Here is a 26,686-nt window from a genome sequence, read left to right on the forward strand (position 1 = left end):
ATTTGAAATTCTTAAAAGGAAATTTTACTGGGGTAATTTACAGGGCCAGATTTAGACTTGATAAGGCCCCAAATTATTTGAGATATGGGACCCTTTGTAAGTCCACATGTTATATTGTAGTGCCAAATATTATTTTCGGATACCTAGAGGGTTAAGCTGAAATACAATTAAGAAATGTATAAATAGTGAAATAATAAATCTTTAACTTAAAATCATTATTCATAACAAACTTAAAAATGGTAACTCTGGTAAAAAAGAAACTAAAGTTCTTTTAAAAGGTACAGTTCACAAAGGCTTATTATCTAATATCTTGAAACATGTGCTAAGGATTAAGGACTTACATTAAACTAAAATATTTTATTTCTTACCTTTGCTGGAGCAAAATCACTGATGACATCATCAAAACAAAAATCATAGACCTTAAAGAAATAGACCAACCAAAAAGAGTTTTCTCCCTTGTCCTGGCACATTCCCGGCTGTCATCTTGACCACATCTGGAGGAGTAGGGACGACTTGCGGAAACTTAACAATAGTTGGCTATCACAGCGGGTATAATTTTCAAGAAAAAGCTAGTGACAGTGCCTCATTTCACAAATTAGAATTTTTAGATTTTTTTTTTGAAACAGATTGATTTTTAAAAATTAAGCATGTTTATCAAGCATAATTAATGTTCTAAATAATTATAAAGCTGTTGCATGCTTTAAGGTCTGGATATTTTTGTAGCTTTTCCTATGTTGTAAGGAAATTTGTATCTACTTCTTTAAAAATATAATATTTTATTTTCAAACAAACAATTTTCTCTTACAACTTTTATTCTTTTTATTGGTGTAAATAAGTAAAAATTACTAAAATAAAAAAAATGGATTTTTGAAACTTTTTGTTTAAAATTCTTAATTGTACTGCTTTTTTAAAATTATAGGTGAATAGTATAGAATAATATTCTACAAAGGAATTTTATTTCAATAATATTTCATAACACATCATAGTACACTTTTAACACTTAAATAATTTTTATCAATTTATTCTAATGTTAAAAATTGTATTTAACTGTAATAATAAATTGTGCTAGTATTTTATAGTGATTATTTTTTTAATTTATTTCTAGTTCTGCATAAGTTTTCTTATTTATTGTGAATTTATTTTATTAGCCCAAAGTGGTGGCAGCTCAGAAAAGCTATTAGTTTCGAAATGGCATTTTACTTTACGAAACTAATAGCTTTTCTGAGAACAATTTCTAATTTCTTTTCTGTTTAGCTATAAATGTCTGTTTCACTTTGCAAACTGTTGCCACCAAATATTATCCCCCTGTATTATATTTAAAGAAATTAAATAATGAAGAATCTGCATGAATGCATGTATGTTTCTCTCGCACTGTGAAAAAACAACGGAATTTAGAGCCATCAATTTTTTAATAACGTAATCCTCCAGCTGAATATGGCACCTGGACGGCCTAATTTCGAATTTGTTTTAACTGCTTCCCTTACAAATTTTTTTTGAAAAAAATTGCAAAAAATCATCACATTTTTTAATTTTTATATTAAATACAACAAAAACGAAACAAATCAAAATATGTAGGTTTTTAAGTTGAATTTTTAATTTTTTGAAGGTGTAAAAGCATTTATTTTTAATATTAGTTTACTATCCCGAGTTATCTCGGGCAAACGAAAAAAAGTTAAATATTAATCTTTGTATGATAGTTTTTGAAAAAAGGGACAACACAGAGTGATACCTGACATTCTACACTGGTATCTGGTCTCTTTTCTTACTGGCTTACCGCTGGAATCTCTTTCACGAGAGCAGAGTACACTGTCTCGTTGGATTTTATTTATTTTTTTTTTCCCCCCACCTCTTCATAATCACTATCTGAAAAATCATCGCTTTCGTTATCTTCCATCATCGCCATTATTTTATTTTTTTCCAACACATGCATTTTTCTTTATACATTACTAATCCACAAGCCAACGTATACTATACAATAGGGAAACATGCGACCAGTCCCTCCAAAAGAACCGCGCAACCAACAAAGTTTGGCAAACTGCCAGTCAAAGCTACATATTTCCTTTCATTTCCTCCAGACCAAGTAAAACTGTGATAAAAGAAATCGTACTAACAAATTCTGCTTCGCCCGAGTTTTCTCGGGATAATAATTAACTGCAATATATACGAATCAGAGATAACTCGGGATAATCAGGCAAGCTGCTAATCCATTTCATATTTTGTAACTTTAACAAAGTTTTGATTAACAAACTCAACAAGTTCAAAGAGAGCAATGGCAACCCTGTACAGAAAATAATATTTTTATCTCCAAAGCGGAAATTCTAAAGATACACCATTTTCAAATATTTTGAGTTATTGCTCTTGAATTTGATTTTATGTGATTTACTTGCAAAGAACATGATATTTAATAAATAAAAGTAACACACAAAATGTTACAAAAAACGCTCCTATGGATGTAATATAAAATCAAATCTGAGTGCTTCCAAAGTTTATCTTTTTTTTTCTCTCATTACACTCAGAAACGTTTATGCTCCGAATTTTATGAACTACTAAAATAAACAATCATCTTGTAATGTTAATAATTAATGATCATATAATGAAATAAAAGATCGTCTTGTTATGTTATAATAATTTTAAAACTACTGCCTGAAAATACTAATAAAATCAAAGAAAACTATCAGATCTTGTTTAATTTTACCTTATTTGTTTCAAAGTATCATGTGCTATCAATATTATTTAATTTTACTTTATTTGTACACAGAAATAAGTTCATAAGTTTTGCGTTTAGAATTTTTACCGTTTTACCAAAGTAAAGATGCTTGTACAAAAATTACGCGTGAAAAAAATGCGCAAAATGCAGTAAAAAGTGCTTTAATGAGATATATTAAATTTTATTTGCAAAAACTGTTACTTTCACAATCTCATCACTTAATAATAAAATCACATTTAATTATAAAAGTATCACATTTAATAATAAAAATCTGATGTGTACACCACATGACTTCCTTGTACGGAATATTAAATTATGCACATTTTTTTCTTGAATTTCACTTAAATTGATTGGTTTGAATAAAATCTACTTCGTCGACAGCGCATAAACCACAATAGAATAAATGCACTCTTTAAAATTCACTATATTTGTTTACTATAACGACACTCTGGCGCTACATTCACTTAACAGTATTATATTTCGTTCATATTATAACTCAGAATGCACAAAATTTTTATCATGTTAAGAATTATGTAATCGTTGCCACATGTTCTTTTCAAATACTATAATAAAGCTAGATCGATGTATGAAAGAATTTAAGCAAACAAAACAGAAAAGGAACAGTTTTTCACAGACGATTGAGTATTTCTCATTCAATTATTTCAGTTCTCACTTAGCGACAAGGCAAAAACACATAATAACTCAAAATATCTGTATTAAAATTTGCGAAGTAAATTTTAAACGCTTATTTCCTCAAAAAAATTCCAGAAAGGATTAAGCATGATTTAATTCGCAATAATAAATGAAGGCCTTATTTTTGTTGTTGCGAAGCTTAGTCTCTCTAGATTGGCAACAAATCTACAATTCTGCTGTTTCAAATGTAAACAAATATGTCCGTCATGTTATTTAAAACTTAACCACACTTAAACAGCTTTTAAATTGTTGATAATTGTACAAATATTGCTTCCAGAATTACGAAAGGCATAAAAACCTTAACCGGAAGATAAGAACAACATAATTCAATCATTTTTAAAGCAAAAAATGTACAATTTACAAACATATAAGAGTAAAGAAACTGAGATCACTGTGCCGAGTAACAAAGTAGATATATATATATATAAATATAGTATTTACATACGTTTGGTGCGGCCGATTGCCACCAAAATACGAGGTGCACATCTACATGTTATAATAGTCCTATATTCAAAATTTCAACGTTATGAGGCTACTCATTTTTGAGTTATACGAGATACGTACGTACGTACATACGTTCATACAGACGCCACGAAAAATTCTCTTCAGAATTAATTTTAAAGCAGTTTTATAATTTTTTTGGAGGAAACGAGTCTTTTTATGTACAGATATCACGCAAAAACATCGTTAAATTGCATTCGATAGCGGTCAAAATGGATATTTTCGTTGAAATATGCTGCCTGAAACTTTTCGCGATTACAATACTTCCTTTTTACTTTGTACAAGGAAGTAAAGAACAGTTATGTGATACAAACGCCATAGGTTTCCATGTTAAAGTAAGCCATATCGTCTCTACTCTTTTGAACATGTGGGTGACGCACGCTCCGCCCACTGGATTAGTCTATCTCTGATACGGTCCGTGATCAAAAACTGCATAGTTTGTTACTTTCTATGTACATGAGAGTTAACATAATTTATCTTGAATTTTTGTTGTTCTAAATTCGATTTTTATCGTCTTTCCCCTGCAGTTGTTAAATCATCCAAGATTGAATCTCCTACTTTATGTAAATTCGTCGCATATGGTTTCAGAAAGATAAGATGTGAGATCTAATGCTTTATTCCCAAATTTTTTTTTTATATGGCTTGCTAGAAAAAGGATCACATTTTGCTATAAGTTCGAGTAATCCGAAGGAAATTGCCATTGTGAGGAGAATCAAATATTTCTTTATTTCCTCTGAAAGGTAAACCATGCTCTAGTAATTATGACTGTCACAGCTCATTCAAGAACAATTTTCCATTGCTGCCATTTATTATTTATTTGTTCTGCTAGATGGCAGATGCTGCTGATGCTTTATTCCCAAATTTTTTTTTATATGGCTCGCTAGAAAAGGATCAAATTTTGCTATAAGTTCAAGCAATCTGAAGGAAATTGCCATTGTGAGGAGAATCAAATATTTATTTATTTCCTCTGAAAGGTAAACCATGCTCTAGTAATTATGACTGTCACAGCTCATTCAAGAACAATTTTCCAGTGCTGCCATTTATTATTTATCTGTTCTGCTAGATGGCAGTCAAGTCAAGTGTTTTTCTTGTAAGATATGTTACCGAAGATGTTCTGTGGTCTAAGGAGTTTTCATGACTTTGAACTAAATAAGGTATTGCACTAGTCGCAAAATCCATTGGATGATAATGGCATAGAAGAATTTGAAAAGAGTTTACACACGAAACAGTATACACAACCAGTTGCTGACGATTATACTAACCATTCTCTGCAATATTTTTCACCATTAACCAGTTTGGGATAGAACAAGCTTTTTGAACAATATTAGTCTTGGTTTGCAAAAAAGCTTATTTAATTTTCAAATGACCCGTTTGATTGCTGACTTTTTGACAGACTTTTCCCTACCCAGTATAAAATCTCATCTTAACTTAAATCATCCCTAGTCCAACATTGTTGTTCTTTTTTTTTTTTTTTTTTTTTTAATGCTGAATCTTCCGTGCTTGTACTATTCTCTGGTTTATAAATCTTAATATTTGTTACTTTATTCATTGAAGTAGATTCTATACAACTAGGTGTACATTCTGTGTCAGGAGTAGGATGAATATCCTGTGACTGACTCACTGTGGTGGAGGCTTTTGGTTCATCAGGCCTCTTATCTATCTTTGTTAAGAAACTTTCTAATTTTGTTAGCTTGCTATGCTCTTCACCTCCTTGCTTCCTTTTTATCTTTTGAGCTCTACTTTTATCATTTCTGGTTGACATCTTGCAGACTGTGAGTAGAATATTTAATATAACTTTAAACATACATTTAAAATTAATATAATGTGTGACACTTTTTTTGATTGAAAATGTCCTGTGATATTACCACTATTTATCAGCAAGCAATATTTGTATAATAAATAATACATGCAAAGAGAAAAAAATATCCTCTCAAGTTTTAATATTAGTTTAATTAACTAAATTAAAGAAGGAAAAAACAATAAACATATACATTAACACTTAATTTATACAATCAAAACAAAATATGTATTTTTAAATGTGCAGTTCTTTCAAATATATATTTAATAATAACAAATTGTAAATTTCTGGGTACTTACATATTAATGTCACTGCAGCAGAAGTTGTGCTGATGTGCTAATAAAGAGCAAATCTGCGGTTATCTTTTGGATTCCTTTTTGCCTTGTCGTTTGCTGATTTTTGACGCCATTTTTTAATGCTACGAAAATGCGTCTTTGGCAAAACAAAAGAAGATGCAATTTTATTTTTTCAGGAGCAAAATATTTTATCAAAGAAACGAAAATGTACCAATTTGCATGATATGAAACTTTATTTTGGAAAATGTACCTTTTGGAAATGTAATTTAAGACAGTGTGAGAAGTGGGACTTAGAAAAGACAACTGGTTTGAAGGAAGCAGAATTCCATTTGTTCAGCTTTGAGATTCATATGCTGCTGGTGCAAGGAGTTGACATCGATTAAATTTTGTGAAAAGCAACTTGATTTATCGGGTAACACTGTTGTAGATTGGAACAATTACATGCATGAATTATGTGTCTTGGATATGGAGAATAAACCAAACAAGAAGGTAGGTGGACCAGATTACATTGTGGAAATTGATGAAAGGTTGTTTATTAAGTGTAAAAATAATTGTGGTCAAGTATTACCCGAACAGTGGGTGTTTGGTGGTATATGTAGAGAAGCAGAAGATTTGTTTGTTGTCACTGTTACTTATAGAACTGGTTCTACCCTTCTTAATAAAATTATTGAAAACACTGCAGATGGTAGCACAAATTTATTCTGACAGTTGGAAAGGTTTCCAAACAAATAGAATAGAAAAAGAAGGATTCCTGCATGCTAAAGTTAATCATAAATACAATTTTATTGGAGGTTACCTAACCTAACCTAACCAAACCAATTTTATTGATCCTGATACAGGAGTTCATAAACAAATAGTTGAGAGAATGTGGGGCAGTGCTAAATGGAGGAACAAGAGACATAGGAGGACAGTGAGACATCATTTAGAATCTTATTTAGCAGAGTTCATATGGCAACAGCATCAGGTCAAAGAAAATAGAGACTATTTTGAATATGTAAAACTCTATATTGTCCCATTTTACACCAAAATCCGATTGACTACTTTGATCTTAAATAAAGTGTTTTGATTTTAAATAAAGTGTTTTAATTTATGGTTTGTCGCAAAAATTTTAGGTGTAGATTGGCGGCATTTAAAAACTGCCAAATCTGTACCTGTGGTTAATACATAAACTGTACCTGTGGTAGCGTACTAACGCTACCACAGGTACAGTTTATGTATTAACCTTACAATTTGTTATTATATTGACAAAAAAACATTAAAAATATATGCTATTATTATCGCTACTGATGTCCGAATAAGATCGACCTGTCTATAAATTTTAAATATTGAACGTAGCGTATTCAGAAACTAAGTACTGTTTCATTCTAGCGCCGTCGCAGCGCTGTGGTAGGCATCCCACGCATGCGCACTAGTCTTTCTTCTTCACTGACTTTCAATTGTCGCCATTTTGGTTGCTCTATGTTGTGTTTTCAGTTTGCTGTGCACATTGAAAATGTTTAAGGCAATTAGTTCTCCCGCTGACTGTGAGATTCGTGCCGTGATTAAATTTTTGAACGTGAGGAATGTTAAACCGGCCGAAATGTGAATACACGATAAGTGATGGAATGGTGAGAAAGTGGGTAAGAATGTTTAATGCAGGTGGAACACATGTCCACCCCCGAGGCTCAGAGTGGTCGGCCTTCTGTTGTCACCGATGATTTGGTAAGGAAAGTTGATGAAGCAATTCATGAGAACAGACACTTCACAATGACAACTCTTTCAGGGGCATTTCCACAAATTTCCCGTACTGTTTTGTTCGAAATTGTGTCTGACCGCTTGAATTATCGCAAACTGTGTTCCCGATGGGTTCCAAAAATGCTCACTGATGTTCACAAAACAAAGCGACTTGGTAGTGCCCTGACATTTCTCACGCGGTACAGTGATGAGAGAGAAAACTTTTTAAACCAAATTGTGTCAGGTGATGAAACTTGGGTGTGTCATTTTACACCAGAATCGAAACAACAATCGATGGAGTGGAGACACACTCATTCTCCGAAAAAACAAAAGTTCAAAGTGACAATGTCATCACAAAAAATCATGTACACTGTCTTCTGGGATAGGAAAGGCGTTTTGCTTACTGAATTTCTTCCCAGAGCTGAAACCATTAATGCGGCACGATATTGTGAGACTTTAACAAAACTAAGGCGTGCCATTCAAAACAAACGAAGAGGAATGCTCAGTAAAGGAATTGTGTTGCTCCATGACAATGTTCGGCCCCATACTGTGCTGGTGTCTCTCAATCATTAATTCGACAGTTTCATTGGGAGCAGTTCGATCACTCGCCGTTCAGCCTGGACTTGGTGCCGTCCGACTATCACTTGTTCCTGCACATGAAGTGCAAGCGCTTTGGATCTGACGATGACACGAAAAATGCTGTGGAGTCGTGGTTATTGAAACTGGCGGGAAGTTTCTTTGACGATGGTATACAAAAACTGGTCACCCGCTATGACAAGTGTTTGATCATTGGCGAAAACTATGTTGAAAAATAGTTTAAGACATGTATTTTCATGTAAAAATAAAATTGGATTCGAAAAAATTTTTTTACTATTTTTTTTGTCAAAATGGTACTTAGTTTCCGAATAGGCCTGGTACCTAATGTTTTATCACTTAGGACAGTATTAGTAGACCCAGGACTTATTTAGGATAGTATGTTACCAATTTTTATTGTTATTTTGACTTGAAAATATCGAAAATAGGTTCTGTATTGTCTATAGTTTTTTCAATTAAAATACGATCGCAGAAAATTTTTACATGCAACACCTGTACTCACGTTAATTATGTAAAACTATCCAACGAGGGTTTTCTTTATCAAGATATTGTAAAAAAAATTAAATGCTGTAGAAAATATTCTTGTGTTAGCTAGGTTATATGTGTACTTGTGTAAAATGAACTTACCAGAAATGTAACTCCAATAAGGACACACACACACGCACAAAACAAAAAAGCAAAAAAAAAAAAAAAAAAAAACACTTTCCAAAACAATGTCAACAATAAAATTATCAGAGAAACACATTGTTAATCAATATATATTTTAGAAGTAAGTTTACAGTGTGCGTGCCACTAAAACTCAGAAATGAGTCCTGATACGATCGAGAAAGTTATATGGTGTGGTAACCCTCTGTGCTCCATACATGAAGAAAGTTTCTGTTTATACCTGAACGGCATGGTTTGAAATTATAAGGTTTGGAAGTTTCACCTTTTAGAAATTTCTAGAACAGTCATGAACATTCCACAGCATTCCAGAACATCCAAGAACATCTAGAATCATGTAGAACGTTCGGAAACATCTGGAACATTCCAGATCATTGTGGAATATTCCAGAACACTCTCTAATGTTGTGGACCATTCAAAGCCTTCTTTGTATGGGTGGGTCTACCAACTAGTACGGGTATATAAAGCAAGATCCGCTGTGGGTTCAAACATCTATTTCTTATCAGTGAAGTGCAGTGAGTGAATAAAAACAAACAGTGAAGTGTGAGTTATCAAAGTGAAACAGTGAATATAAATCAAAAATGAAAGTGTACTTACTATGAATGCACAATGGCACATAAAAAGTCACTTGAAGCTATGAACAAAATATAAGTCTTGCAAGGAAACTGTGAAGTAATGGGAGGAGCTCTACTCATACTCTCAGGAGAATTTTGACAAACACTTTCAGTTATCCTTAAGTCAACACCAGCAGATGAAATCAATGCATGCTTAAAAAAATGACATTTCTGGCCACACATACAAATACTGCGACTAGCAAAAAATATGAGAGTTGAACTATTGAAAGATGAAACAACACATTTTTGCTCAAAAACTTTTACAAATGGGGGTAGACACATATCTTTCTGACCAGGTGTCTGGCCTCATTGAACTCAACTGTAATTTCTGCAACATAGCCACTACTGAAAATGTACTCATCGACCAAATTTATTCAAATATTGTTCACAACTATACCAATCTGGAGTGGCAATTTTGACAACTAAAAATAATATAGTTTTATATTATTTATATTATAGTTTAACTATATTATTTTTAGTTGTCAAAATTGCCACTCCAGATTGATAGTGCTTTGTTCTTCGAAAAAAGCACTAAAAAAATTGAGTGAAGAGTATTGGACGTTCCTGACGTGCGACATCGGGGCATATAATGCTGCACTATATTTAAGTATATATGACAATTGCTCCCTTCCACAATTTTTTTGGGCCACATGAAAGTAGGGAGCCCTAAGTTATAGCTTGTGTAGCTTATACATAAATCCTGCACTGGTAATTTATTGTGTGTAATGTGCAGGTAGATTGAGTAAATAAAAGTCCTCCATTTCTGTTCCTCTGGGGGGGTGGATAACCCCACAGGCTGTTCTGTGCATTAAAATCACTGTTGATCCCGTGAGAGACATTGCTATTGTGAAGAGTTGTCTTTATTTCTTTTACAGTGTTTTCGAGGTCTTTAGTAGGCAATACATCAGTAGTAGGCGCTGGTGTGATACATTTGTGATTGTGCTGTAGTAATGGATATGGTGACTACATCTCTGTGTGCCTTGATAACAAGTGGAGTCCAGGACTTGATAACGAGTGGAGTATGATGATGGCTGCTCTCAGAGACTGTGTAATGTCTGAGTCCTGCCAGGATATGACATTCCATGTTAGTGGTATGTTTCTTGGTAAACCCTGATTGCAGTATGGCTCATTTAAGAAAATATTGTTATGATGTTGCTCTGATATGAATTGTATTCAATTGTTGGTGGCTATCTTTAAACTCTGAAGGTTGATATACAGAGCTTTAATTTCATTTTGATGATTAGACTGATGGAGGAGTTCTGTGGGATGGTTTTCTATGATATTAATGTTGCTTGGAGGTTGACTATTCATTGTATTGCATTCTGCTCTTGATTCTCAAAACTTCTCTGTAGGATCCGCAATAGTTGACATAGGTGGGATGGTCACATGAATATTTGGCGCTGAAATGCTTGTTGTTTTGCAATTTATGCAGTTGGAGGCTATTAGATTTACATTCGCTCTCCTGGTGTTTGCCACCGTAATAAGCACAGTGTGTTGATAGGTGCAGTCTTTAGAGCGGTGGCTGAATGCTTGACACTGATAACATCCGTGGGCACCTGTAAATTTTGTAATTGAACTGGCAGCCGAAGTGGACGGTTCATAAATTTCTGAAATGAAACAGTTTTACATTCTACAATCCATTTAATTGTGTTGTATTTGTCCTTGAGTTTAAACAGATTCTTGAAATTGGAGATTTTGCTGTTCGTAGCTTTTCGAAGTGTGGTGCTTACTGCTTCAGCTGTTATATTTGGCAGGAGTTGGTGGATGGCTCACTTAGGGGTTCTTAGCTCTGGTACCTTGGTATGGATTAAATCAGTTGCTTTTTCTGTCTGTTAAAGGAGGTTGTCTAGCTTAGCTACGTCATCCTGTCAGGTGCAATGTACTGCAAGTTCACCTTGCTTTATGGGTACTACCTTTTTGATTTGAGTTTGAATGTTTTCAATTAGGAAGATGTCTTACAGTTTTTCTTGTAATTTGGCAGACTTCTGGCATCCTATGCATAGATGGGAAGGATTGGTTCTTTTTGCTTTTGCCTCAGAATTTGTGTGTACGTTGCTTTGATGCTGGGTGCTTCATAGGTAAGCAATTAGTGGTGTCCTTTGGAATTTCAGGGTGTGGATAATTTGAGCAGCACTGTGAGTTGTTTAATACTGTTGTTGCATCAGTGGTGCAGGGCTATTATTCGCAGGATTTAGTGATTGCTGAAGTTTCATTTGCTTTGTTGCTGCCTAGGATATAGAGTTTTAATAATAGAGAGATTAGCTCGTCCCAGATAGCATTGGGAACTATGTATGTGCAGATGTAACGTGAGTTTGTGATCTCCATGCTCCGAGAGTAGATGTCAAAGGCATATGTAGGCTCTGACATGTGGGAGTTTGCTGATTGGGATGCTGCTTGCGACATAATGTTGAAGGTGTTTTGGGAGAGGAAGGTGAGTGCTTTCAGTGTCGTCCCTGGTTTTGTGTGTATGCGATTTAGTGTTTGGCATAATTATACTGATGCAAAACAATTGGATACTGACATACTATGTAATACTGTAAGCAAACAAAAGTAAATAAAGTACTAAAATAGTAAGACCTCTTGGTATCTAACACACAAAAAATTACTAACACAATAGGTCGCAGATAATCTAGGATGCTAACTGGATAACAGGCTTACCAAGCTAGTGGCATAATTTTGATTATAGAACAATAATGTAATTAAAAATATAAATAGAATGATAAGTGAATACTTTGAAGATTAAAATCAAAACAATGCTGTAAAAGGTAAATTTAGCTAAACAACAGCAACCAAAAATTCTGAACAAACTGCTAATGGTGGCAAATCTGGTAAGAAGTATAAAACTTACTGAATATAAATAAATTATAACGTACGTACCTGTTCAATGGGGATTATTAAAGTATGTTAATAAAAATAATAATAATATAATATATAGTTTAGATAAGTTCTGGCAACATTGAGTGTTGTCGTCATCAGGAGATCGTGCTTCGCGATACTGTCGTTCAAAAAAAAAAAAAAAATTGTTATAGTTTGTAATTCCAAAAAAAGCATCGTATTTTTGCTCTGCTATTTGTTTTCTCTCCATTTTTAGAAATACCTTTTTAGGTTATGTATTTTTTAAGAAATACTTTTTTAGGTTATGGGTTAAGCAAGCTCCCATATTGCGTCAAATGTTTTGAATTGATGTTTTCTCGAAGAAACGGAACTCGTTAAGCCTAATCAAGTAAGTGTTTTGTTTTCGTTATAGCAATCGAAAGTTGTTTAGAAATCTAAGTTCTAATCGAAAGAAATCTAATCGAAAGTTGTTAGAAAAGAAATTTTGTTTTTTAGTATGGAATTATCTAAGGTCCAAGTAAAGCCTTTATCAGGTGAAAGCGATTGGCTCATATGGAAATACAGGATAACATTTGTTTTAAATTATCATCCTGGGGCTTTAAAAATTGTAGAAGGAACTATAGTGAAACCAGAAATTCTTCCTGTATATGCTCCGATTGCTCAACAAGAGAAATATAATGAAGCTGTTAAGAAGTTTCAAAATGCAAACACTATTGCTATGATGGTATTAACGAATTCCATGATGGAAGAAACTCTGCAAAAAGTTATGAGATTTCAGACTGCTAGAGAAGTATGGTTGGAATTACATAAGTTATTTGAAGCATCATCAGAAAATCAATTGTATAATATATGCATGCAGTTTTTTCAATTCAAGTGGAATGAAAATGATAATATGGTGGCTCATCTTTCCAAATTAAAAAACTTATGGAATGAGTTGAATTCAGGACTTGAAAAGAAAAATGAAAATAAGTTACCTGACATGCTACTCAATTGCAAGATTTTAGATGTCTTACCAGGACAATACCATTTGTTTAAGTCAAGTTGGTTACTCTTGGGTGAAGACAAAAGAACAGTTGATGAATTAACAGCACAGCTTTGCTCTCATGAAAGAGAATTTAAGTCATGAGAAAGGCAATACAAATGAACAAGTGGCATTAGTAATGTCAAAATCTGAAAAACAAAAGCAATATAAAAAAGACAAATTCAGAAGAAAACCAAGAAAAGAAGATATTTGCAATTATTGCAAAAAGAAAGGACACTGGGAAAAAGATTGTAAACAGTGGATTGCTGATGGAAGACCACACAAGAATAGGTTAACGAAAACCAATAAAGGAAATACAGGCAGTGTAATACTGATGTCCATTGACGAAGAGGCTAAGACTGATCAAACATCTTTTTGGATTGATAGTGGAACTACAAGACATATCATGAATTGTTTCACATACTTTATTGACTTTATGAAGTTTGATAGTCCCTGTAGCATCAAGGCTGCTGGAAAAGAAACTTTAGTTGCTCTTGGTAAAGGTACAGTATGTGTCAAAACAACTATTGGTAGTAAAATCCAAAGAATTTACCTTAAAGATGTTTGGTATGTCCCTGAGATAAACAGAAATTTATTTTCTTTACTTGCTGCTCAAGATAGAAATCCGAATAGTAAATTTATTTCAACAGTTACAGAATGCTGGTTAAAGGTTAATGGTCAAGTAGTGCTTTTTGGAACTCGCAAAGTATATGGTACTTTATACAAGGCAGCTATCGAACCTATTATGCCTGATAAAATTATAGAAGTGCATGCTGCTGAAGCAGACAATTCCTTGTTAGAGCTATATCATCAGAGATGGGGACATCAAGATAAACGTCACATTAAGAACATGCTTGAGAAAGAATTAGGAATTAAAATCCCATTTGAAAGAAAATTGTGTGAACCATGCATTTTTGGCAAAGCACACCGTTTACCGTTTGGCATAAGAAAGCCAGCCAGCAAGCCTGGTGAATTAATTTCAGCTGATGTCTGTGGACCTTCTGATGAATCTTTCCAGAAGAAAAGATACTTAGTTGTGTTTAAAGATAGCTACACAAAGTTTCGTTATGGGTATTTTATCAAGGAAAAATCTGCTGTTGTAAATATGTTACAACACATGCTTGCACACGCTAAAATTTTAGGACATCCAGTCAAAGAATTTCTCAGCGATAATGGAGGCGAGTTTGACAATGACAAAGTGCATGCTATTTTACATTCTGAAGGTATAACTCGAAGACTAACAGCACCTTATTCTCCTGAACAAAATGGCTCTAGTGAAAGAGACATACGTACAATAATCAAAATGGCAAAAACATCTAAGTTCTCAAATTCTGAAGCTCATTTTCCTGCAGTAATGTGGGCTGAACTAGTCAACACTGCCATATATGTACTAAACAGAACTGGCAAATCATCAGTAGAAGGCATGAGTCCTTATGAGCTATGATTTAAAAAGAAACCTCGAATTAAGCATCTTCGTATAATAGGATCTGTGTGTTATGCCCATATTCCTAAACAAAGAAGAAGGAAAATAGATAATAAGGCTACAAAAGCTTATTTAATTGGTTATGATGGAGACGAAAGATACCGTCTATGGATCAAAGAAACCAATAGTGTGATCTTTTCACGTGATATTATATTTAACGAAAAGCTCACAAATTGTGAAGAAAGGGTGCAGTTACCTATTCAAGATCAAGATAGCCTAATTTCTGGCTCTGAACATCAACAAAATTCAGAAAAATATAAGTCAGAAAAGTTTCTTTGTGAAGAAGATAATTCAGAAGAAGAATACAACAAAGAAATATCTGGAAATATATCAGAAGAACATTTTGAAAGACAAGAATGTGAAGATATTAATTTGCAAAATAATGCATAGTCAAGATACCTAAGAGATAGAGCTGACCTGAGAAAGCCAAAGCGTTTTGAAGATTATATAATGATAAGTGAAGCTTTTATTATTGATTCTGAAGAGCCCGAATCTTATGAAGAAGCGATCAACTGTAAGCAAAGTGTTAATTAGAAAGAAGCTATGGATTCAGAGATGAAATCATTGATAGAGAATGAAACATGGAGTTTAGAAAAATTACCAAAAGATGCTAAAGCTATACCATGAAAGTGGGTTTATAAGATCAAAAGGAATCCTGATGGATCTATTGATAAATTCAAGGCTAGACTTGTTGCCAAAGGATGTACTCAACGTTTTGGAGTTGATTATGATCAAACGTTTAGTCTTTTAACAAAGTTAGGAACTATTCGTTCAGTTTTGAGCATCGCAGCTAATGAGAAAATGCATCTTTCTCAGTTTGATGTCGGTTCAGCATTCTTATATGGAAAACTTGAAGAATCTAGAAGGATATACTGACGGTTCGAAGAAAGTCTGTAAGTTGAAACGCAGTTTGTATGAACTTAAACAATCATCACGCTGCTGGGATAAATATTTTGGAGATTTTGTGTCACAGCTGGGCTTCAAGACAAGTGAAGCTGATCCATGCTTATATATAAGAAACAATAACGGCAAGAAGCTAATTGTATGTTTATATGTAGATGATGGTTTAGTAGCATCAACAGATCTACAAGAATCTGAAAAATTTCTCAGAGAACTGAAGTCGAGATTCAGAATCACAACTAAACCAGCAGTATACTTTCTTGGACTTGAAATTAAACATCTTGAAGATGGAAGTATTAAAATTAGTCAGCAAGCTTATGCAAGAAAAATTCTTCAAAAATTTGGGATGGAAGATTGCAAGCCAGTGTCAACTCCTATCCTGAAGGAAGGTCTAACTGAAAAGAAAAAGGAAGATAAATCAAACAGAGAAATTTTTCCTTATAGAGAAGCTGTAGGAGTTTTAATGCTTTAATATATCTTATGTTAGGCACAAGACCAGATTTAGCTTACTGTGTTGGCATTCTATCACGTTACCTAGAAAATCCTTCGAAAGATGATTGGAAAAAAGTGAAACGTGTATTCAGATACATAGCAGGTTCTCTAACTAAAGGTGTTATATGCAATAATAAATACAAACCAGGAATTCTAGAATGCTATAGTGATGCAGATTTTGGAGGCTGTCAAGAAACAGGAAAATCAACGAGTGGAGTAGTGATATTATATAGTGGTGGAGCTATATCATGGATTAGCCAAAGGCAATCAGTTGTTGCAACTTCGACGACTGAAGCAGAAGTAATTGCAGCTAGTGAATGTTCTAGAGAAGTAATTTGGTTAAAGCGACTATTTAGTGATGTAACCAAGTTACGTGAAACTCCAGTAATTCAAATAGACAACGCCGCTGCAGTGAGACTGTCACAAAACCTGGAGTTTCATCGACGCACAAAACACATTGATATCAAGCACTTTTTCATACGAGAGAAAGTTCTAGAAAAGGAAATCATCGTGCAGCAGGTACCTACAGAGGCTCAAGTTGCTGACATAATGACTAAACCTTTATTTAAACTGAGACTGTTAATTCTTTGTGATAAGATGGGACTTTTGTGACTTTTTTCTTTTAATTTATTATTATTATTATTTTTACAAGGGGAAGTATTAAAGTATGTTAATAAAAATAATAATAATATAATATATAGTTTAGATAAGTTCTGGCAACAGTGAGTGTTGTCGTCATCAGGAGATCATGCTTCGCGATACCGTCGTTCAAAAAAAAATTGCTATAGTTTGTAATTCCAATAAAAGCATCGTATTTTTGCTCTGCTATTTGTTTTCTCTTTATTTTTAGAAATACCGTTTTAGGTTATGTATTTTTTAAGAAATACTTTTTTAGGGATTACCATGAGGAGTTGGAAAAGCAACAGATGAGGTGACAGGAGAAATGAAAAATAATGAACTTAATTAACTAATAATTAATTAATTGTGTTAGTGGGAGTTGAGATAGAGAAGGAGGGAACAGTAAGGGAATTAATGTGAAATTGGTATGGAGTTGTTAGCGCACAAGAGGAGTTAGAAATTAGAGAAATAAAAATTATATAATGCAACAAAATTAGAATTAGCTGTATGCAGTAAGCTGGCAAATTATTGATTATATATTACAGAAAATTAAAATTATATTAATATGTAAAGCACAATAAATGAGAAATATAATACAAAAATAATGCAGAAGATTAAAGTTATATTAACCGAGGTGCACAAAACTGTATAATTATAATGAATATACAATGCAAAGAATTTTTAAATTAATTTATGCCACGAAGCTTGCGTAATGCTGATGGCGTAGTAATTGGAAACCTAAACTCTGAGAACTAAAACTTTTCTAACTCTACAACCAAAACCTTCTTCTCTGTGAGCTTCTATACTGAATAACTAGGCACTTTTAGCTTCTTTCCCTATGCTGCTAGGGCGTAGTTTGTCTGTGCTTGCTTCCTATTGCAAATGTTTCAAAAATGTAAATGTTTTGCAAATAGGTGTTAGTTTGCTACATTTATATTTACCATATTGGCAACACCAAGCTTTTTCTCTGCATGCGAGCTATGAATGCCGTTGTAATGTTGTGCACGTGTTTTTAAGTTTCAATAAAAAATGTGAAAAGATACGTTTCTTATTTTTCGACTTGCTTCTTTATATGATATCCATTTATTTAACATGGTAGCAGTTCTCGTGGTTTGTGAATATGAATGAAGAATTTAGTAGTTATAATTTGTTTTAAAAGTTACCGGTACTAGCGTAAAAATGGCATGTACAAGAAGCAGCGATATCGGCATACCGCTATTTGATGGTTCGGACTATTTTAACTGGAAAGTGCGTATGATGAAATTTCTTCAATTTAAAAAGTGTAAAGATGTGGTTCAGCGAAAAGTCAGTGAAAACGATGACGTGGAAAAATGGGAAGAAAAGGATATCCAAGCTACAAATTACATTTACGGCACCATAACAAACAAGCAATTGGAATATATTCACGAGTGTGAGACTGCATTTGATATAATTACGAAATTTGATGCAATGTATTTAAAAACTTCAACATCTGTACAAATTGTTTGTCGAAATAACTTAGAATGTGTGAAACTGAAAAATTATCCTGATGTAAATATATTTTTCAATGATTTTGAGAAGTATGTGAACGAACTGAAACATGCCGGCGCCACCGTAACGGAACAAGAAAAATTGAACTATATGCTAAGAGCATCATTACCTTCAAATTACAGTCACATTGGTGACTTAATAGATGTATTACCAGAGAAGGACAGAACAGTCGATTACCTAAAGAGCAAAATCAAATCTAAATTACTTGAAGAGAAAAATGATTATAAAGATTGTGCACCAGCAGAAAAATCAAATGCGTTCAAAATTGAAACAAGCAAATTGGGTCCACAAGGGAATGTCTGTTATAATTGTTGAAAAGCTGGTCACTTTAAAAAGAATTGTTGGCATATCCATCAAAGGAACTATCGTGGTAATGGCTCCACTAATTATCGTGGTCAAAGATTTTCAAATAATCAAGGACGTAGTCGTGCTTTTAGTGGACATCGTGAACGTGGAACATACTCTAACCAGAGAATAAACAGCCATCAAGGCAATAGTTTTCACACCACTGTTATCGAAAGTAACATGACAAGTGTCAGTGAAAATTCTGTGACGAATAAAAATGAAATCAATTGGTTACTGGATAGCAGATGCACAGACCACATTATAAACAGTGATGAATATTTCAAAGAGCAAGTCACTTTGAAGCATCCTATTAAAGTGAAAGTCAGTGACGGAAGGATTTTGAAAGCTACAAAGGTTGGCAATATAATAGTTTTTTTCCCCAGTATATAACTGTTAATCTATCATAACATTGAAGAATGTATTTGATGTAAAAGAAATGAAAGCAAATGTATTAAGTTATTCGAAGATTACTGATAATCATAAAATAGTTTCAAAAGAAAAGTTCTCTAAAATATATGATGTCAATGGTTCATTAGTAGCAATAACAAAGAAAGAAGAAAGATTATATAAAGTAAAGAGTTATGTTAAAAATAGTAAAATATTTGCAAATTTGACCAACAGTAAGCTAACGTTAAAAAAAAATTGCACCGTTCATTTGGACATGTAAATTTTAAATATCTGGATATTATGTGCAAAGATCAGCTATTAGAAGGAATCCCTAAAGAAATAGAAACCGAATATATGAAGTGTGCCATATGTATTGAAAATAAAATGCACAATTTACCATTCAAGAATAATAGAAGAAAAGCAGAAGGTATTCTGGAGATTATACATACAGATGTAAATGGACCTCACAGAACAAGTGGATGTAATGGTGAGTAATACTTTGTGAGAAACATTTTATTTATTTATTCTCAAATTCTTGATTAATTTACAACAGCCTGCACTCACGGCGTCCGTTAAGAAGACTGCCATTGACCCCACGGCATAGACACCAACGTTTAGAATGTTGCTGGACTGGAGCAATGTGGATAACAGAATGGTGAAACGTCTTGTTCTCAGATGAGTCACGCTTCTGTTTATCCAGTGACAGTCGCCGCATATGTGTGTGGCGTCGATGAGACAGATCTAATCCGGCAGTAACCGTGGAACGCCTCACCGATACTTGGATAATTTACTGCGGCCGGTGGTAATCCCCTACCTTCAGGGGCTGCGTAATGCAATTTTTCAGCAGGATAATGCTCGACCACACAGTGCTCGCATCTGCCAACATGCTCTGCAAGGTTGCTTCACAGATGCTTCCCTGGCCATTTTACTCTCCTGACCTGTCACCAATCAGATATGTGTGGGATGTGATTGGACGCCGTTTGCAGACTCTGTTCCTGCCTCGTTCAGAAGATGAACTGTGGCAAATGGTTGAAAGGGAATGGAGAGCCATCCCTCAGGACACCATCCACACTCTTATTGACTCTATGCCTAGATGTGTTTCTTCGTGCATCGCTGACCACTGTGGTCCTACATCCTACTGAGCCGACGCCGTTCTCGCTCTGTATTCTGACTACCATTTTGAAATAAAGATCACTTGTTGCTGCTTGCTGTCTCTGTCTTTTTTCCAAATTTCATCACTTTCTGACCACTCCTTCTTAGTGTTGCATTTTCAATGTCGAGCAGTGTAAATAATCAAAAGAGAACGAAAAAAATAAAAATGAAACAGTGAGTTGTTCCAGGGTACTCTCCCCCTAGTGCCAGACTTTCTGTCTAACAGTGGTAATGCTCTGCTTACAGGAACAAGTGTAAACAAATCAAAATGTGTTCTTTAAAACAGGGAATCTGCTTTATTAATGATAATATGGGTAACCTACATCCAGTCAAAACATTACTTGATGGCAGGAGTACTTCATCCTTTAAACACAGAGAGTGTGCCAATAGATTCCAACTGAACTCAGATAAGGTAAACATCATAATTTCCGGATTAAATGATTCCTTGTTTACAATTCAATCGAGAGAGTTTCGACATGCATTAGTAATAAAGGTAAAAGTTATGAGACATTTAGACCTATTAGTAGTATCAAAAATCACGCAAGATTTGATTCCTTCAAGGAAAATTGATATTAAAATGCAAGATTTTTGTAATATAAAATTAACTGATAAGAATTTTAATGTTCCAGAACATATAGAGATGCTTTTAGGATGCTTTTTTCCTTGAAATATTAAAATCTGACCAAATTCGCTACGAAAACTCGAGTCTTATTTCCAAAACAGCAGGTTTGGGTTTATTGTGTCGGGAAGCGTTACAAAAGAAGACAGAACCGCGTACATTATGGATTAATGAAAACAACGGATGATTTAAAACAAGCAATGAGAAAATTTTGGAAATAGAGAATGTTGAAACAACCATTCCAAAAAATAAAGAAACAGTAGTATGTGAAGAACATTGTGTGCAAACTCGTAAGCGGAATGAGGAAGGGAGATACATTGTAAAAATGCCACTAAAGGAAGACCGTATTTGCTTAAGAAATTCAAAAGATTTTGCCCTTGAAAGGTCAAATTCCCTAAAAGATTAGTGAAGAACCCTGAGTACTTAAGTCTGTATCAGGATTTTTCAAAGGATGAAGAGCTAGGGCATATGACTGAGGTTAAAGAGAAAAGTGAGCCTAGTGTAGTGTACTATATGCCACATCTTGGAAAATATCGCCCTGAAAAAAAATAACAGCTAAATTAAGGACAGTGTTTAATGCATCATTTATAACATCAAATGGAATTTCACTAAATTCCTTACAACATAATGGAGGGGTAATTCAAGATGATCTCTTTGGAACCATGTAGATTTCAAAAGAACCTATTCGCATTTATGACAGATATCAGAAGAATGTCTTGATTGAAATTAACCCTAAACAGAGATGCTTGCAGCGAATACTGTGGGAAAAAAGGTGATGCACCTGTGAAAATCTCTCAGCTTAATACTGTAACCTACAGTGCAGTTAATGCTCTGTACTTAGCTATGAGAATTTTTAAGCAATTATCGATTGATGAAGGTCCAAAATTTCCATTAGCTACACCAGTCTTACTTAAAAATTTTTATATGGACGATGTGCTTAGTGGAGCGCAATCTTTGAGTACAGCTAAGGAGCTTAAATCTCAGTTAATTGCAGTTTCTGTTTTAGAGTGAAACTCAATATTGACATAGTTGTCACCAAACGACAGATATTGTCCACAATTGCAAGATTGTTCGACCCAATTGGTTTACTAGGGCCAATCATAAGTAAAGCCAAATTATTCCTCCAATGGTTGTGGTTGTTAAAGCTGAATTGGGATGAACCACTGCCTAAAAAGGAAGCTGATGAATGGAAGAAATACTCTACTGAACTGGAAGTTTTAAGTAAAATAGAAATTGAAAGGTTTATTCTTATTGCAGAAGTAGACTATGTGGAACTTCATGGATTTGCAGATGCCTCTGAGGTAGCATATGGAGCAACCATATATTGCAAGTGCCATTCGAGAGATGGAGAAGTGAAGACAAGGCTAGTAATGAGTAAATCCAGAGTCTCGCCTATTAAACGAGTTACTATTCCGAGACTGGAGCTTTGTGCGGCAGTCCTACTTGCAAGGTTGATGGTTAGAGTAATATCTGCATTAGAGATTCCTGTGAACAAAGTTTATCTGTGGAGTGACTCCATGATCATACTTTCATGGATACAAAGAGAGCCTTACCAGTTGAAGACTTTTGTTGCAAATTGCGTGGCAACAATTCAGGATTTGACTAATGATCATCAGTGGCGTAATGTGTCATCAAAGAATCCAAGTAATCTTGTATCTCAAGATTTGGACCCAAGTAAACTTCTACAAAATGATAGGGGGTGGAAAGGCCCTCTGTTCCTGAGAAATGACGAGTATCCAAATAAAAAGATTCCAGTGGAAGTCATAGCAAAGGACTTTCCAAACGAACTTAAAATCCTTAGTGACTCTTATTTTTCTTAATGTGAAAGCTAACCCTTTCATTGAGGATTTCTTAAATTTATGTAATAGTTGCACTAAAAGTATTCGTGTTTTAAGTTTTATTTTTAGGCTTGTAAACACTGCAAAGGAAAGAACAAAGTTTCATGTCCTCTTCAGAGCACAGAATTTAAATTAACCGAACTTAAACTGATTAAGACGATTCAAAGTCTTGAGTTTAAGAAAGAAATTTTAAGGATTCTTCAAAAAGATGGTAAGGTACCTCCAGATAGTAAGGTAAGAAGTATTTTTCCATTTTTAGATCAGTGTGGAATTTTACGAGTTGGAGGCAAATTAGCTAATTGTGAGTTGAATTTTGATAGAAAATTTCCAATAATCTTACCAAAGAATCATAAGTTGACTAAGCTAAGTATTGTGATGTTTCATAAGAAATACATGCATATTGGCTCACAAGGCTTACTGTCTATTGTTAGACAAGGGTCTTGGCCCTTAAATGGGCTCAACATTTGCAGGAAGATAGTACATGAGTATGTCGTATGCTTCAAAGCAAAACCAGTGCCCTGTCAACAACTTATGGGTCAACTCAATTAAGAAAGAGTCAGCCTGAATTTTCCGTTCAATTGTGTTGGAGTTAATTCTTATTTTATAAAATACTCGCATCAGAGAAAAGGTCGCCTTAACAAGATGTATGTGTGCATTTTCGTTTGTTTTGTTATTAAAGCTTGCCATCTTGAGTTGATAACAGACCTGTCTAGTCAAGCATTTATTGCAACCTTAAAGCGTTTTTTTTCAGCAGGAGAGGCAAGTGACTCACATATTTTCAGATAATGCAACCAATTTTGTTGGTAGTAACTCAGTTAAAGAAATTGAATAGGCTAGTCAGTAAACCAAATGACGAATGAGCTAATTATTTATCGAGTGAGAGTATTAATTGGTCTTTCATTTCCCTAGAGCTCCCAATCATGGAGGTCTTTGGGAGGCAGATGTCGAATCTGTTAAGTTTCACTTGAAACGCATTCTGAAGCACAGGACTTTGATATCTTGACATCAGGCCATTTCCTGATAGGCAGACCTATCATGGCTATTGCAGAACCTAATATTTTAAATGTAATGATAATAGATTGAAGAACTGGCAAAAATTGACTGAAATCTTGCGAACAATATGGAAGTTCTGAAGAAATAACTATTTGAGTGCAATGCAAGGAAGAACTAAATGGTTCTTTGAAAAAAGAAAATATAAAAATTGGAACTATGGTAATTTTAAAGACTGATGGTATTCCTGTATGTAACTGGCCTCTCCGCAGTAGAGATCTTTTTAGGTAAAGACAATTAGTCGAAAGTAGTTTCAGTGAAAGCGAAAACCGGTATTTTTAAGAGATCAATTAATAAAGTTGTGTTTTACCTATGCCAAATTAAAACAAAAAGTGTCGCAACCCCCGCAGTATAGAATGAAGTGCTTCCAATTTAAACTCCGGGCATCTGCGCATGCCCAGAAACTGATTACTCTTCTTTTTGATTTATTTGCTATGTTGTTTTTTTGTTAAGTTTCTCCTGTATTGAATCTGAGTGCGTGTTAAAATGATTAATAAAATGGTATATGTAAACTTTTAGTAACTTTTTGGATTTTTCACTATTCCCAGACTGGAACACCTAGCATGTTTGATTTCTGCTCGTTTAGCTGTTAACGTGAAGATAGATTTAAAAAGACCAGATATTGAAACTCATTACTGGACGGATTCTAGCAATGCCTTAAGTTGGATCAAACGAGATGAGCATTGGACAACTTTTGTCGCCAATAGGACACAGGAAATAAGAGATCTGTCTCACCCTGATGATGGGCATCATGTTCTGGGAAGTCTTAATCCAGCAGATATTCCTTCTAGAGGACGTTCTGCTAGATAGATACCTTATTGAATCAAGAGGGTTACAAGGGCCAGAATGGTTAAAATCTCTAGCAGAGGAATGGCCAAAATCTCAAATCGTAGCTGATGAAGAAAGTTTAAATAAAGAGAGAAGGAAGATGGCCATGATCAATACTAAAAGGGAGATACCCTGGTACCACAATAGGTTTTCTTCCTACTCGAAGATAGTTAGAACGTTTGCCTGGATGAAACATTTCGTAGCAAATGCCAAGAAGCCTAAGTTAAAACAGTTCTATCAAGATTTGACTGTCAAGGAAATAGAACAAGCTGAACTGATATTACTAAAAGGCATACAACAAGAAGCTTTCGGCTCAATAACTAATCCCATTTTGAAATATCTGTATGAACTTGATGAAGATGGCTTAATCCGTGTTACCAAACGTCTCATACAATGAGATGACACTAACAGTTTCAAGCGGCCAATAATATTGCCCAGCAAACATCCAGTTGTTCATTTGCTTATCTTGGAACATGATAGAAGATTGAGCCATGCTGGAGTACAAATGTTAATGACTCAACTGAGAGAAAACTTCTGGATATTAAGGTAATTTAGACTGAAAAACTGTTCGTGAAGTTTTGAGATATTGCAAGAATTGTAGAAGATTTGAAGTTTCCAATGCTGAGGTTATGCCTGCCCCTTTGCCAGAAAATCATGTAAAGAATGCAGCTGCGTTTGAAATAACAGGAATTGATTTAGGAGGGCCATTATACTTAAGAAATGGAGATAAAGCTTGGTTCGTTCTTTTCACATGCGCTGTGATTCGAGCAGTGTACATAGAGTTAGTACAATCACTGAGTACCGAAACCTTTTGTTTAGCGTTTCGAAGATTCGTATTGAGAAGAGGAAGATCCTTGTATGTTTATTCTGATAATGGTACAAATATTGTAGGAACTAATAATATTTTCCACCAAATAGAATGGCAAAAGGTACAGGAATTGGCTTAAGCGAATTCAGTGGATTTTCATCCCTCTTACCGCTGCCTGGTGGGAGCGACTAATTGGAATGACTAAAAGAATCTTAAGAAGAAATCTGGGACGAGCTCGACTACATTATGATGAACTGGCTACCATTTTATGTGAAGCAGAATATATAATCAATAGCCGTCCCTTGACTTATCTGTTAGAGGATGTTGAAGACTTACAACCTTTAACCCCATCTTTATTTTTACAAGAAATACGTACTGAATCTCTCCCTGAATTAGATGTTTTCGATTTGAATCGTTTAATAAAACGTTTTCATTATCGTCAGAAACTTAAACAAGACCTGATGAAAAGATTTCGGATAGAATACCTGTGTCAGTTGAAATCTTATTCCAAGTGCAAACACCCAACCACCCTTAGAGTAGGTCAAGTTGTTCTCATTGGAAGTGACAACAGCAAACGAATAGACTGGCCTATGGGCAGAATACTTCAACTTTATCCTGGACAAGACCAAAATACTCGTGTTGCTCGCATAAAAACTATGAATGGTGAACTATTAACACCCTACCTAAGACTTTATCGTCTTGAGGTTGAAGACAGTCCAGAATGTCCTGTGGTAAAAATCAGATATGAACGTATAGTAAAACCAACTCGGAGACTGAATTTGTAATTTATCTTATTGAGACTTTGGTCGCATTCCTACACCAGAATGCAAGGTGGAAGGAAATGTTGCAACCCCCACAGTCTAGAATGGAGTGCTTCCAATTTAAACTCCAGGCATCTGCACTTGCCCAGAAACTGATGACTCTAACTTCTTTTTGATTTATTGCTATGTTGTTTTTTCGTTAAGTGTCTCCTGTATTAAATCTGAGTGCGTGTTAAAAGGATTAATAAAAATGATGTCTGTAATCTTTTAGTAGCTTTTTGGATTTAAGAAGACAGCCTTCCCAGCGTCAACATCTATTTACGAGTAAAGAGACAAGGTAAGAAGATTTAAGATTATTCCATTGGTTTCAACTGTTTAATTAGAATTTAGATTGCTCATTGAAAAAAAGTATGTTTGCAATTAATTATTGTATTTTTTTA

At 34.3% G+C, this 26,686-nt stretch overlaps 1 protein-coding gene across 4 annotated transcripts in view; it reads left to right on the forward strand.

Moving 5' to 3' along the window:
• Positions 1-26,686, forward strand: part of LOC118198872 (NFX1-type zinc finger-containing protein 1-like) — a 67,359-nt gene that overhangs the window by 8,488 nt on the left and 32,185 nt on the right. The gene's annotated exons all lie outside the window — the stretch shown is intronic.

This window comes from Stegodyphus dumicola, chromosome 9 (genome assembly GCF_044657685.1).
Source record: "Stegodyphus dumicola isolate Sdum_Otavi_A_Nest chromosome 9, ASM4465768v1".
NCBI lineage: Eukaryota > Metazoa > Arthropoda > Arachnida > Araneae > Eresidae > Stegodyphus > Stegodyphus dumicola.